Genomic DNA, 12,330 nt, shown 5'->3' with positions numbered 1-12,330 from the left:
CACTGTTGCCTTTCTATCAGCTCGAACCAGTATGCCCATTCTCCTCTGACCTCTGGCATCAACAAGGCATTTCCGGCCACAGAACTGCCGCTCACTGGATTTTTTTTCTTTTTCGGACCATTCTCTGTAAACCCTAGAGATGGTTGTGCGTTAAAATCCCAGTAGATCAGCAGTTTCTGAAATACTCAGACCAGCCCTTCTGGCACCAACAATCATGCCACGTTCAAAGGCACTCAAATCACCTTTCTTCCCCATACTGATGCTCGGTTTGAACTGCAGGAGATTGTCTTGACCATGTCTACATGCCTAAATGCACTGAGTTGCCGCCATGTGATTGGCTGATTAGAAATTAAGTCTTAACACACAGTTGGACAGGTGTACCTAATAAAGTGGCCAGTGAGTGTATATGGACTTTTGTAAGCAATATACGGTATATATTTTTTTCAATGGTGATTCTTTTATTTGATTACTATATTCTGAATTGTATTTATATATTACTTTCATGTGCAAGAACTTTTATGTATAGTATTACTTACCATAAAGGTATTTCAAATTTTCTTCCTGGATATTTTGTTTTATATTTTTAGTGCACATCCAGCTTCCCCCTTTTTTTTGTCCATCCCAATGGTTATCCATTCACCTTGACATATCATTGAGTCTTTGATAAACTAAAACAAATATAAATTACTAGATGGTGGCCCGATTCTAACGCATCGGGTATGCTAGAATCTCTCTCTCTCTCCGCGCCGCAGATCTCCCGATGGAGGCGTGCGTTGTTCGAATGCGCTGATTGGTCGCGGCAGGCTGGGCGCGATCAATCAGCGCCGCGGGATTTCCATTACAAACAGACAGACAGAATTAGACGATTATATAGTAGATTTTTAGATATATGTATATTTTTTATGGTTATTTATTTTGGTGATTCTAATCTGTTTCATTGGTGTGTCTCATATGTTTTAAATAAAGATAGGAAACTGTGTAGTGTTTTATGTTATTAAAATACTTTATTCTGGCTATGTCTTTTTTAACCCTTTACCAACTCTAGGATTAGTAATGGAAAGGTATCTTATTGATGCCTCTCCATTACTAAGCCGGGCTTGATGCCACCATACAATACAAAGGTGATATTAACCCCCACAAATATTATCCCATATGCCAGCGCTACACGGCAGTGGGAAGAGAGAGGCTAAGTGCTAGAATTGGTGCATCTTAGAGATGCACCATTTCTGAGGCAGCTGTGAGCTGGTGTTTGTCGCCGAGGGGGGGCAATATCCATGGCCCCTTCCTAGGCTATTAATATCAGCCGTCTGCATAGCCTTTTCTTGCTATTAATTACAGGGGGACCCCACGTTGTTTTTTTTGGGGGGTCCCCCTATTTTAATAGCCAGTAAAAGCTAAATATACAGCTGCAGGCTGATATTCATAGCCTGGGAAGAGCCATGGGCATTAACCCTTTCCTAGGCTATAAACAGTGGCCCATGCCATTTTTTTTTACATTTTTTTTTTAAATTAAACAGTTAATGCATTTAAGGCCTGGGTCTCACTTGTGAGAAACTCACACGAGGCTTACAACTCAATACCCGACACTGCAGCCAACACTCGGGACCAGAGTGTGCAGCTGCATGTATTTCTATACAGCTAAACGCTCCGGTCCAAGTGCTGGCACAGACACTGCATACTAAGTACAGATCTCCTGTGTATAATACCACTTATGGTGATAGTATTATGTTTTTTATTAATGATCAGTATTGTAGTATTCAGTCACCATGTGGTGGTAATATGTGGTCTGGGCATGGTGTGGTGGTATTTGTCCCTTGTATGTGCTATTATTTGGTCACTTTGAGGTGGTAATATGTGGTCTGGTCATGGTGCGGTGGTATTTGTTCCTTGTATGTGATATTATTCGGCCACTATGGTAGTAATATGTGGTCTGGTCATGGTGTGGCAGTATTTGTTCCTTGTACACTGGTCGTAATGGTATTATTAGTGATATTATTCGGCCACTATGGTAGTAATATGTGGTCTGGTCATGGTGTGGCAGTATTTGTTCCTTGTCCCTGGTCACTATGTGGTGGTAATATGTGGTCTGGACATGGTGTAGCAGTATTTGTTCCTTGTATGTGATATTATTGGTCATTTTAAAAATTGAAAAATAAATAAAAATATACCTAAATTGTATTGCATATTTTAGCAAATATTTAATAGGATAAAGTAGAATAGGACTTAAAGAATTATTCAGCTGCTCATCAGTCCTGACAGGAATGTAGATCTATTTATAGTTTACATTTTGGCACCCTTTCTCTGGCCCAATCATATCAGACCTGTTCATGAGGAGAGATAACAAGAATCAATCAAACAACACAAACTCATTTAAGCTGTTGCTGAGCCCCAGTCAGATTAACCCCTGATAAACTGAACTCTGATTAATACACTGCCAGGTGTGTGACATTATGCAACCACAAGCTTATGCCAGCTGTGTGGTTTTCCATTCTTTTATGTGATCACAACTGCAGGACCGAGGTCTAGCTGCTGTGCTGAGAGAGGGTGGAGTAGTGTGAACATGTCAAACTGCTGGACTCTGAGTGAGGTGCAGAGTAGGTGTTATGATGGATTGAGAAAAATGTGTTGTGATAGGTGACTCAAAAACAGCAGGCATCTCCACTTCCATAACATGTGACAAGCTCTCACGCACCCTGACAGTAGCAGGTAAACAAGTGGATTTTGTGTAGTGAGAGAACTGTGTGAGAACACTTAGCACAGTGACAGAGGGGGGAAGAAGCAGCAAATGTGGTGGATGGAATGGCTGGTGATTGGCAAGTCCCATTACTTAGCATTTTAGTACAGTGAGATTCCCAGACTATGGCATGTTGATCATGCATGTGTCGGTTCATGCTCACTTGTGAGAAACTCACACGAGGCTCACAACTCAATACCCGACACTGCAGCCGACACTCGGGACCGGAGTGTGCAGCTGCATGTATTTCTATGCAGCTAAACGCTCTGGTCCATCACAATTTTTTTTTGTTAAATATATCTTTATTTAGCTTACAAAAATGCATACTAATCCACATGAAAAACGCATGAAAATCCGCATCAAAAACATCAAATCTGCATAAAAAACACATAAAAGTGTGGATTTTTACCTGTGTTTTCTGCCAGGAGATGCAGAATCTGCGCAGAATATTCCACAGGCAAATCCGCAATGTGTACACATACCCTAAAGTGAACCTGTCACCTGGTTTCGCCGATATAAGATGCGGCCAGTCGGTCCGGTCGGATGGGTGTTGCAGGTCCCATCTTCTTCTTGCGATGCCGCCTTCCTTCCTGCTTCATCACTTCACGGCATTGCACTTCTGCGCAGGCGTACTTATCTGCCCTGTTGAGGGCAGACAAAAGTACTGGAGTGCGCAGGCGCCAGGAAAAGTCAGAGTCCCAGCGCCTGCGGCCTGCAATACTTTCCTCTGCCCTCAACAGATAAGATAGATAAGCCTTGAAAGGCGGTGGCCGCATCTTAAGGTCCCGTTTCACTTAGCGACGCACCAGCGATCCCGACCACGATACTACCTGTAAGGATCGCTGGTGCGTCGCTAAATGGTCACTAGTAAGCTGCCAAACAGGCAGATCTCTTCAGCGATGCAGCAACGATCCGGCGATCCCTGTAACAACCTCGCCGGTCGTTGGTACCTTGTCACACAGCAGCTTTTGGCTTTTGAGACGATTCCCGCCTGCGTCCCTGAGTTCAGCGTCGCCAACAAGATCGCTTGTCGGCGTCAAACACAGCGATGCGCTCTAGCCAGCGGGATGCCGACGCAGAAAAAATGGCCCAGGACATTCGAGCACGATCAGCGATATCCAGCGGGGGGGCGCGGTCGCTGCTGCGTGTCACATGTAGCAAGATCGCTGGCGCGTCACAAAATTGGGGCATTATATTGGTCATACCTGGTGACATAACCAGGGGAAGAGTCTTGAGGAGATCATTTGCATATTCCCAGTGCCTTCTGGGATAAGTGAAGAGTCTCCGCGAGCTCAACGATCACTGGGTTTTGGCCGTTGCAGCTGAAAATTTGGCTCATCTTTCATCGTTTTTAAGAAATCTCAAGATGGAAGAGGCCAGGAGCCATTTGGTGAGCTGCATTTCTTGCTACATGTTCACAGATTTACCAGTGGAAAAGCCAAACTTCACATGCCACAAATGCAAGCTTGTGTCCCTGTTGGAGGAAAAGTTGCAAAATCTCGAAGAGAGGTTAGCTACGTTGAAGATCATTAAGGATATAACTACAAGAGAAATGTGCTGTCTTCCAGGTGCAAAAATTAAAGATGTGTCTGACAGGATATCAGGACTCTTCAGACCTACAGATGACTACCCATTCCTGCTACTACATGTGGGGACAAATGACACCGCAAGAAACAACCTGGAAATCATCTGCAGAGACTTTGAAGACTTAGGCAAGAAAGTGAAAGAACTGGGAGCGCAGGTGGTCTTCTCTTCCATCCTCCCAGTGGATGGCCATGGAACAAGGAGGTGGAATAAGATTCTGCAGGTGAACAACTGGCTACGTCGATGGTGCCATCAGCAACGATTTGGATTTCTGGATCACGGAGTGAACTACTTATACGATGGACTACTTGCTAGAGATGGGGTGCGCCTTACGAAGACTGGAAAGCATGTATTTGGAAGTCACCTTGCTACACTTGTAAGGAGAGCTTTAAACTAGAACAACATGGGAAGGGAAGCAAAAGACCAGAAAAAGCCATACACCTGACAAATGCTATTGAGAACTCTGCTATTAGAAGTGGAAAGGAAGAACAAAGACGAAAGAATCTAATTAATAAAAATATTGGAGAAAGAGAAACCAATCACAAACTAAAATGTTTCTATACTAATGCACAAAGCATGGGCAACAAACAAGGAGAATTGGAACTACTAACACAGGAACAGAAATATGATGTAATTGGAATCACTGAAACTTGGTGGGACGATACACATGATTGGAATACAAGACTAGAAGGATACAACTTGTTTGCAAGAAACAGACTTGATAAACGAGGAGGGGGTGTCGCATTGTATGTTCGAAACGCGTATATCTGCACAGAGATTGAAGCTTCAGAGACTGGGAGTTCTGTGGAAACTGTTTGGGTAAGAATACAAGGACAGAACAATGGAAAGGACACCATTGTAGGCATTTACTACAGGCCGCCTGTGCAAGCCGAAGATATAGATGAACTCTTTATGCATCAGATGGCCAAGTTCTCCAAAAAAATATGACATAGTTGTCATGGGAGATTTCAACTATCCAGACATTTGTTGGGAATCTCTCTCAGGCAAAACTAACAGGTCAAGGAAATTCTTATCCTCTCTTGCTGACAACTTTATCTTCCAAAAGGTAAGGGAGAAAACAAGGGGAACTGCTACCTTGGATCTAATCCTTATAAACAGGGAGGAAATGGTTGAGGAGGTAAAAGTGGCTGGGACCCGAGGAGGTAGCGACCATGCTATTTTAGAATTTTGGATTACTAGAGGTGGAAGACCTGTGAAGACTCAGACGTCAAGGTTAGATTTCAGAAAGGCAGATTTTAAGGGATTCAGAAAGAGAATTGGAGGGATCCAATGGCTGGATATCCTTAAAGACAAAAATGTCCAGGAAGGATGGGAAATCTTGAAAAATGAAATTCTCAAAGCACAGTTGTTAACAATTCCGAAAAGAGGGAAGAATAGGAAGCATTTAAGGAAACCAGGATGGATGAACACAGAACTTAAGCACATGCTAAAAAGGAAGAAAAAAATGTTTATAAAATGGAAAGAGGGAGGCATATCTAAAGAAGAATATAATGCTGTCTGCAGAACCTGCAGGGCACAAATCAGATTAGCTAAAGCTGAAAATGAACTGAGGCTTGCAAGAGATGTCAAAAGCAATAATAAAGGATTTTGGGGATATGTCAAAAGTAAAAGAAAAGTCAAAGATGCTATAGGATTTTTACAGGATGAAAATGATGAAATGGTAAGACAGGATGTTGAGAAGGCTGAACTTTTAAATTCCTATTTTGCATCTGTTTTCTCTCAGAAAGGAAATGCAACATCAACTGTTATTCACTGTCCTATTAAGGGAATAGAAGAATCCAGGATATCTATAAACAGAAAGATAGTGAGGAAACACTTAGCTAACCTAAATGAATTCAAGTCTCCAGGTCCAGATGAATTACACCCCAGAGTACTGAAGGAGATAGCAGAAGAAATTTTTGAACCCCTCTCCATAATCTTTGAAAATTCTTGGAGAACAGGAGAAGTGCCAGAAGACTGGAGAAGAGCAAATGTTGTTCCTATCTTCAAAAAGGGAAGAAGGTGGACCCAGGCAACTATAGGCCGGTGAGTCTGACTTCTATATCAGGAAAGATCTTTGAACAAATTATTAAACAACATGTATGTCAATACCTGGATAAGAATGAAGTGATTAAACAGAGTCAGCATGGGTTTCTAACTAATAAGTCATGTCAGACTAACTTAATTTCCTTCTATGACGGTATCACTGATTGGGTGGATCAAGGAAATGCTGTAGATATAGTATATCTTGACTTCAGCAAAGCATTTGACAAAGTCTCTCATACAATCCTTATTGAAAAAATGACTAAGTATGGAATGGACAAGGCAACTGTTAGGTGGATTCATAACTGGCTTAGTGATCGGACCCAAAGAGTGGTCGTAAATGGCTGCACATCCAGTTGGAAGAATGTCTCAAGTGGGGTACCACAGGGCTCTGTCCTGGGCCCTGTATTGTTCAACATCTTTATCAATGATTTAGATGAAGGAAGGGTAAACTGATTAAATTTGCTGATGACACAAAGCTAGGAGGGATAGCTAATACTAGAGAAGAGAGAGAGAGGATTCAAAAAGATTTAAATAAACTGGAGAAGTGGGCAGCAACTAACAGAATGGTTTTTAACAGGGAGAAATGCAAAGTACTACATCTGGGCAATAAAAATGAAAAAAGCATATATAGAATGGGAGGAATAGGGCTAAGTGACAGCACATGTGAAAAAGACTTGGGTATACTAATAGATCACAGACTGAATATGAGTCAACAGTGTGATGCAGCAGCAAAAAAGGCAAATGCAATTCTAGGATGTATTAACAGAAGCATACAGTCTAGATCACGTGAAGTCATTATTTCCCTCTACTCCTCTTTGGTCAGACCTCATCTGGAATATTGTGTCCAGTTTTGGGCACCACATTTTAAAAAAGACATCAACAAACTGGAGCAAGTTCAGAAAAGAGCGACCAGAATGGTGACCGGTCTGCAAACCCTGTCTTATGAGGAAAGGTTGCAGGATTTGGGAATGTTTAGTTTGTAAAAGAGAAGACTGAGAGGAGACTTAATAGCTGTCTACAAATATCTAAAGGGCTGTCACATTGTAGAAGGATCAACTTTATTCTCATTTGCACAAGGAAAGACTAGAAGCAATGGGATGAAACTGAATGGGAAGAGACACAGATTAGATATTAGAAAAAACTTTTTGACAGTTAGAGTGATCAATGAGTGGAACAGGCTGCCACGAGAAGTGGTGAGTTCTCCTTCAATGGAAGTCTTCAAACAGAGGCTGGACAGACATCTGACTGGGATGATTTAGCGAATCCTGCTTTGAGCAGGGGGTTGGACCAGATGGCCCAGGAGGTCCCTTCCAACTCTACGATTCTATGATTCTATGATTCTATGACAGGTTCCTTTTAATGGCTGTGTGTTGAGTTACTTAGAGAGCACACCAAACTTACACTGTTATACAAGCTGAACACCAGGGGTCTCAAATGCAGCAGAGTAAATGGGTCGCACATAAAAAAAATTTAAGCTGGCGGGCCACAATCCTTTCAAACTTAATACAGTACAAAATTATTGTTAAACAATTGAGAAAACAAGAGAGAAAGAAAGAGGGGAAAGAAAGAACAGAGCAAAAGAAAGATCAGAGAGAGAGAAAGGAAGATTCTATAAAGATACTATAGCAGCCCGGCTCCCATTGTAATGCCCACCTGAGCCTCCTGATTGTCACGCTCGCGCCTTGGCTGAATGGCACAAGCCGGGGGGTGTGTGGCCCCACTGTGCCACAAACCAGACTACCCTGGAAGGGGTGTGACTACGACAGCTACCTCGGTCTTCACTGGAGCCTCTGAGGGTGAGGTCAGGCTTGTGCGGCAGGTAGCTGTCGGGTGCCACTCCAGGGTGGTGCCTGGCTGTGGCTGCTGATCCCACTGAGGGACAAGTCACTTGGACAGGTGCTTTAGACTGGCAGGCAGACACGACAGGCACGGCTGAGACACTGGGCAAGCAGGCGTGGCTTGGAGACACTGGGCAAGCGGGCACGGCTTGGAGACACTGGGCAAGCGGGCACGGCTTGGAGACACTGGGCAAGCGGGCATGGCTTGGAGACACTGGGCAAGCAGGCACGGCTTGGAGACACAGGACAGATTGGCGTGGTATGAGAAGGAGCAGGTAGGGACCTGTTCACACAGCAGGTGTAAGCAGGAGGGAGTGGTGTATGCTGGAACAGGATTTGGACCTGTTCACACAGGAGGTGCAGGTATGGATATAGGCAGGAGTGTGGAGTAGGCTGGGCGGCAAGGGAGCCGGGCAGGCAGAGCGGCTAGAGAGCCGAGCAGGCAGAGCGGCTAGGGAGCCGAGCAGGCAGAGCGGCTAGGGAGCCGGGCAGGCAGAGCGGCTAGGGAGCCGGGCAGGCAGAGCGGCTAGGGAGCCGGGCAGGCAGAGCGGCTAGGGAGCCGAGCAGGCAGAGCGGCTAGGGAGCCGTGCAGACAGATAGGGAGGACACAAGGAAAGACATGGCAGAGAAGGAACCACAGACAAGGAGACTGACAGACAGAGGTAAGACTGAGTTCAGACAGAGACACAGGGACAAAGACACAAGGACCAGGATATTCTGCCTCCTGGCAGGCGGACAGAGAACAGACAAGGCACTGGGAACAAGACTCAAAGGCCAGGATATTCTGCCTCCTGGCAGGTGGACAAGGTACAAGGCAAGACTAGGAGTAATCCTCCAGAGAAGGAGATACACAGAACACGGCCTGGCTAGCTCAGCAGCAAGATACTAACTGAATATAGACATTGCACAGGCAAAGGTTAGTGGGTGTAGCGAAACTAAATAGTCAAGGGCTCTAGGCGATTGGTCAGGGATATATTACACAGGTGCACCCTGACTGCATAAGAACCAGAGAGTTCAGGCGCCGCCCCCCTATACACACAGTCAGGAAACATGGAGAGCAAGCAGGAAAACAAGAGGCATAGCACATGGAGCTCAGGGCTGGCAACAGACAGAATTCACAGCATGGCTTGAAGCAGAAAGTAAGTTTGTGTGTTGGGGATCGGAGGCCATGCAGTGATGCCAGCAGGGTTGTTACAGTACCCCCCCTTTACGGCCCCTCTTCCTCAAGCCTGCCAGAATGACCAGAAGAAGGAGTATGAGACCACACACAGTCCAGGTTGAAACGACATCCTTCAGGTAGGGTGGAGTATGTGTGCCATCAGGAATCCCAGATTGCCCGGTTTCTTGGTGCCCAAGGGAGTCCGTTTCCAACACAGAGGGTACAAAGACTTCTTCCTCCAAATTGGCAAAAGGCGGGGACCAGGCAGCTTCAGACTTCGCCCCTACATCCGCCGGCCAGCTAGAGACAGAAGACACCTTCACTGAGTCCGACTTCAGCCCGACATGCCAGAAAAATTGGACCGCCTCCTCCCGGTTGGTGAGAAATGGAGATACGTGGGTCATTGTTCCAACCTCTTCACCCACCTGCCAAATAGAAGCTGGAGGCATACATACAGGATCCATCTTCTGCCCATGGCATAAAGAAAAATTTTCAAGCGACAGGGATGCTTCTGGGAACTGGTCACAGGAGGTGTGTGGAGAGGGCTTCACTGCTTCGTTTTCTTCAGTGACATCAGCACACCATGACCCAATAGCCAGCAGAACAGATGGGGAAGGTAACACTGTAGCCTGACCTTGTAACATTGGAACTAGATACCTTTGGTGACTAGGTAGCTCCAAGTGCGGCACCACGCTGGGTCTTCGGACCGGAACGGGCAGTAGAGTATCTGGCTCAGAAGGACCGATGGGCAAACTGGTCAGCAAGTGTAAAATAAACTTCTCCAAATATAATGCTCCGATTTGGAGCTGTAGTTGTCCCTTCGACACTCGACTGTTCATAAGTAGGGCATGACCATCACCAAACACCGTCACCGGATTCTCGAGCTGTGGAAAAGGAACCCTACACAGACTCCATCTGGCTTGCAGCTTTAACACACATGCAGGGCCGAAGCTCCCACAAGGCACACGAACAGTCACCGATCTTAGTGAGGAGGAGGGACTCTTACCAAGGGCAGCCTCTCCCACTGACCCAAGGTTTTGGAGCTTGCGCTCCCTCGGACAGAAGCCGTCCGGGTGTTCCACACAACCGCAGCAATACTGTATGCCCATCTTACGACTGGTTTCAGGCTGCTGCTTTGCCAGCCCACTCTTAACAGTCTTCTTGGGTTCAACTCGAGTCGCTGCTTTAACAGGTGGAGGAACTAGAGGGTTTCGGACGGCGGTCGCGGTCTGACGAGGCGGTTTCTTCACTGGTTTCGCCCGTCTGGCGCGCCTCTCAGATCTGGAAAGGGAAGACTTGGCAGACGTAGCTGGACTGGGTACTTCAAAGGCTTTACGGAAGGCCACTAGGAAGGCCTCTAGGTCCGTGATGATAGGATCCCCTGCTTCCCAGAGGGGACAGATCCACATCAAAGCTTCTCCTGCTAAGCAGGACATTATACACTGTGTTCCAAATTATTATGCAAATTGGATTTAAGTGTCATAAAGATATTATTTTTTGTTTTTCAAATAAACTCATAGATGGTATTGTGTATCAGGGCTCTTTGGATCACTGAAATTAGTCTCAAATGCCTGTGATAATTAGTTTACCAGGTGAGCTCAATTAAAGGAAAACTACTTAAGAATGATGTTCCACATTATTAAGGAGGGCAGAGGTTTCAAGGAATTTAGGAAATAAAAAGGATCTCTCTGCTGCTGAAAAGCATCAAATAGTGCAATGCCTTGGTCAAGAGATGAAAACATTAGATATTTCCCAAATATTTAAACGTGATCATTGTACTGTTAAGAGATTTGTGGTTGATTCTGAGCACAGACATGTTTGTGCTGATAAAGGCAGAAGGAGGAAGGTTTCTGCCAGGCAAGTTCATTGGATTAAGAGAGTGGCTGCTAAAAGGCCATTACAAACCAGCAAACAGATATTTAAAGCTGCTGGTGCCTCTGGAGTCCCTCGAACCTCAACGTGTAGGATCCTTCAAAGGCTTGCTGTGGTGCATAAATCTTCTATTCGGCCACCCCTAAACAGTGTTCACAAGCAGAAATGGTTGCAGTGGGCCCAGACATACATGAAGACTAATTTTCAAACAGTCTTGTTTACTGATGAGTGTCGAGCAACCCTGGATGGTCCAGATGGATGGAGTAGTGGATGGTTGGTGGATGGCCACTATGTCCCAACAAGGCTGCGACGTCAGCAAGGAGGTGGAAGAGTCATGTTTTGGGCCGGAATCATGGGGAAACAGCTGGTAGGGCTATTTAAGGTTCCTGAAGGTGTGAAAATGACCTCTGCAAAGTATATAGAGTTTCTGACTGACAGCTGTCTTCCATGGTATAAAAAGCAGAAACGTGCCTTCAGGAGCAAAATCATCTTCATGCATGACAATGCACAATCTCATGCCTCAAAGAATACCTCTGAGTCATTGACTGCTATAGGCATAAAAGGAGATAAACTCATGGTGTGGCCACCATCTTTCCCTGACCTCAACCCTATAGAGAACCTTTGGAGTGTCATCAAGCAAAAGATCTATGAGGGTGGGAAGCAGTTCACATCAAAACAGCAGCTCTTGGAGGCTATTCTGACTTCATGCAAAGAAATACAAGCAGAAACTCTCCAAAAACTCACAATTTCAATGGATGCAAGAATTGTGAAGGTGATATCAAAGAAGGGTTCCTATGTTACCATGTAACTTGGCCTGTTAAGCTATTTAACTCCAAAATATCCTTTTTGTTTAGTGAATGTGACCTCCTAATGCTGCAAATTCCACAAATGAGCATTTTCAGTTCTTTAAAACATATCAAATGTTTAGAAATTCTACTGTGCCTAATAATTTGGAACAGTTCAATTTGAGTTTTTAGTCATTTTGGAGATTATACTGTTACTATTGGGAGGTATCTTCAATAAAATTTGATGTATACTCTAACCGGTGATGACTTTTATTAGACTGACTGTCATTTGTACCGACTATTTAGGAAAAT

The sequence above is a fragment of the Dendrobates tinctorius genome, unplaced genomic scaffold (assembly GCF_039654945.1).
Source record: "Dendrobates tinctorius isolate UK_male_01 unplaced genomic scaffold, ASM3965494v1 ptg000030l, whole genome shotgun sequence".
Taxonomy (NCBI): domain Eukaryota; kingdom Metazoa; phylum Chordata; class Amphibia; order Anura; family Dendrobatidae; genus Dendrobates; species Dendrobates tinctorius.
This window is presented reverse-complemented; position numbering follows the sequence as displayed.